This window comes from Octodon degus, unplaced genomic scaffold (assembly GCF_000260255.1).
Source record: "Octodon degus isolate 3935 unplaced genomic scaffold, OctDeg1.0 scaffold00068, whole genome shotgun sequence".
Classification (NCBI taxonomy): domain Eukaryota; kingdom Metazoa; phylum Chordata; class Mammalia; order Rodentia; family Octodontidae; genus Octodon; species Octodon degus.
In genome coordinates, this window is record NW_004524644.1 from 9,658,502 (window position 1) to 9,662,403 (window position 3,902).

Sequence of the window (3,902 nt, forward strand, 5' to 3'; positions counted from 1 at the left end):
GTAAAGATTTTCAAAGTAGCTATTGTTAATCTTCTGAATTTCTACTGGATCTGTAGTAGTTACACCCTTTTCATTCTTTATTGCTTGTATTTGAATTTTTACTTTCCTCTTTTTGATGAGGTTGGCTAGGGGCTTATCAATTTTATTTAAACTTTCAAAGAACCAGCTTTTTGATTCGTTAATTCTTTGAATTGTTTTCTTCATCTCCAATGAATTAATTTCTGCTCTAATATTTATGATTTCTTCCCATCTTTGAGCTCTGGGTTTGGTTTGCTCTTCCTTTTCTAGATGTTAAAGGTGCAACATTAGGGCGTTTATTTGTTCCTGTTTTGTTTTCCTAATGTGTGAGTTCTCAGCTATGAATTTCCCTCTGAGAACTGCTTTCATTGCATCCCACCAATTACAATAAGTTGTGCTCGAATTTTCATTGAATTGTAGATATTGTTGAATTGCTTGTTTAAATTCATCTGTAACCCATTGATTACTGAGTAGGGTGTTGTTTAATTTCCATGTATTTCGCGGGTTTTTCTGGTTTCTTGTGTTATTTATTTCCAGTTTCATTGCGTTGTGGTCAGATAATATGCATGGGATAATTTCTGTTTTCTTGCATATACTTAAGCATGACCTGTGTACTAGAATGTGATCTATTTTAGAAAATGTTATGTGTGCAGCTGAAAAAAATGTGTATTCCACTGTGGTTTGGTGGAACACTCTGTGTATGTCTACCAAGTCCATTTTTTCTAAGCTCTGATTCAGTTGTGCTACTTCTTTTCTAATTTTTTTCTCTGTTTGATCTATCTATTTGGGATAAGGGGGTGTTGTGTTCTTTTGTTAAGATTGTCATATTGGATATTAGATTTTTCATGTCTATTAAAATTTGTCTTATATAGTTGGGTGCTCCTGTGTTTGATGCATACATATTTATGATTGTTATTTCTTCCTCTTGTTTTTTCCTCTAACTAGTATATAGTGGCCTTCTTTATTTCATTTGATCATTCTTGGTTTGAAGCTGAGACTGTCTGAGATCAAGATTGCTACCCCTGCATTTTTCTGAAGTGCTGGGTAATGTAGTATTGTTTTCCATCCTTTGACTTTCAGCCCTGAGTTTCTTTATGAGTTAAATGTGTTTCTTGTATGCAACATATTGTTGGGTTTTATTTCCTAATCCACTGTGCCAATCGATTTCTCTTAATTGGTAAATTGAGTCAATTTACATTGATGGTTATTATTGAGATGTGTTGACTTACGATTGACATGTTATTTGAATGTGTATTTAAACTGTTTTTTCTCCTGTGTTTAATTGTTTGTCCTGTGTAATGGATTTCTTCTGTTCTCGTTGGTGGAGATTTTGTTCCCTCTCAAGAATATCTTTCAGTAGTCTGTGTAGGGTTGTTTTTGCCATCATGAAATTCTTTAGTTGTTCTTTGTCATGAAAGTATTTCACTTCTCCATCAAACTTGAAAGACAGTTTTGCAGGGTGTAGTCGTCTGGGTTGAAATTTGTTTTCATAGAGGACTTGAAGTACTCTTCTCCATGTTCTTCTTGCCTTCATGATTTGTGAAGAGAAGTCTGCTGTAATTCTGATGGTTTTTCCTTTGAATGTGATCTGCTTCTTTTCTCTAGCAGCTTTCATTATGATATTCTTGTGTTGGATTTCTTGGACCTTAACTATTATATGTTTCGGTATGTTTTTAACTGGGTTGAAGTTATTTGGAGTTCTGTATGCTTCTGTTAAGTGAGTATCAGATTGTTTCCTCATATTTGGGAAATTATCTGCTATTTCTTCTGCCCATATACTTTTTATATCATTTGTATTGACTCCTTCATTCTCAATGATTCCTATTAGTCTCACATTGTTCATCTTTGCATCATCTTGCAGGTGTTGAAGTATTTTTTTTCTGCATCCTAGTTTGTTTTTAGGAGATCCTTTCTTACCTTTTCACTAGCTGTACCAACATCTTCAAGACCTGAAACTCTATTTTTACTTTCGTTCCAACGCTTTTTCAGGCTTCTAGTTGAGATTTTAAGGTCCTCTACATCTCTTTGACTCTGCTTTGTGCGATCTGTTTCTTTTCTGTATTGCTCATTTAAGGAATTCATCATTTTTTTAAATTTCCTGTATTTTTTATCAATGTCTTCTTTAGAAGCAGTTACTAATTCTTTTACTGCAGAGTATTTTACAGATTGGGTTTCTTCTTTATGTTTCTGTATTTGATTCTTTAATTCAAGTGCTATGAGTTTAGAGTTTTCTGTTTTCATTTCAGACACTAATTCTGCTTTGAGTTCCTTTAAACCTTTCTGTAGTTGCTTATTTACTTCTGACTCTATTATTTCATGTATTTCAGCTAAGCTAATGTCCACTGCATTTGTTCTGGTTGGGCATTGTGTTTTCTCCATATGTTTCTGCATTTGATTCTTAAGTTCTGCTGCTATAAATTCAGTTTTGTTTTGTTTTTTATTCCAGAAATTAATTCTGCTCTGAGTTCCTCTATATCTTTCTTTTGTTGTTTATTTACTTCCAAGTCTATTGATTCATTTATTTCAGCTGAGCTAGTGTCCTCTGCACTCATTATGAATGGGCTTGAGACCTGAGATTGCATTTTGCTCCTTGTCTTTATCATTTCATTTAACACTGACCTGTGGCCTTTGGTGTAGAGCTTTGGTGCAATTATGTTACCACTTAATGAAATTCAGGTACTGATATACCAAGTTCTAGTTCATGCAGTTGTGCCTGGCTTGGGTTAGGCTACTGTGCCCAGCTCCTTACTGCTGTTGCCCTTGGAGGTGGGCCTGCTGTACACCTCTGGTATGATGATCTGTTCCTGGATTAGCTGTGTGGTTTTGACCCTAGTCTCACTGCGGGGACCTTAGCTGCAAGGTTTTACCTCAAGCCTGCACGTTAGGTCTGAGTTGGGTCTGGAGGAGTATGAGGAGCAGGGGAGAGAGCCCAGAAGCTCTCCCACACACTCACCAGTGTTGTGTTTTGGTTGGTCTGCAAGACTCCCAAGAGCATGGCAGCAGTTCTTACTCAGAGGGCGGGCTTCATTGGGTCTGACTGGACTAGGGAGGTCTGGAGAACATGGGAAGTGCCTCTCTCATGCAGCGGGCCTGGGCCTGGAATGGCGGGCTGGCATAGGACAGAGCAGAAGCTCTCCCCAACACTCGCAGGGCCTGGGGTTGGTTGGATTTGAACCGGGTAATTTTGTATTTCAAAATTTTGATTTTTCTTTTCTTTTCTTTTTTTTTTTTTTTTTTGTATTGAGGATTGAACTCAAGGCTTTGTGTTTTCCAGAAATTCAAAAATTTTGATATTTTAAAAAACTTGCTGTTTCTTTCATTTGCTTACTACTGTATTCAAAGGACTCCTTCCAAAATCCTTACAGTACCTAATTCTCTCTTACAATGTAGTCTTTCAATCTGTTCCTACAAGTTCACATTTATGTAGCTTTTTATTTTGTGTGTGTGTGTGTGTGTGTGTGTGTGTGTGTGTGTGTGTTTTAGGGAAGCGTCTACAGGTTGTTCAGGGTCTCACTATTAAAGACTCATAGTAATTCACCCGTTTATAGCCTCCCACCAGATGGGATTACAGATGTGCACCACCACACCCAGTCTCAATTGCTGTCTCAGCATGACCCAGGGAATAGGCCAGCAAGACAGGCCCAGGATCAAACCCATGACCTCTGAGCCTGCTTGCAGGTGCTTTAATCTGCTGAGCTATTTGACTGGCCCCATATCTCTCTTACTTTAAATGAAAAAATTGTATGTCTCTAAACTAAAGGTTTTCTTCTTTTTTCTTTTGTCTTTTGAAGTCATCCATGAACACGACTAATCTAAGTTTCTAAAAGGCTATGTAAAAGCCCACACTCTAAACAACTCTGTATAATAATACAACCTTTGTAAAA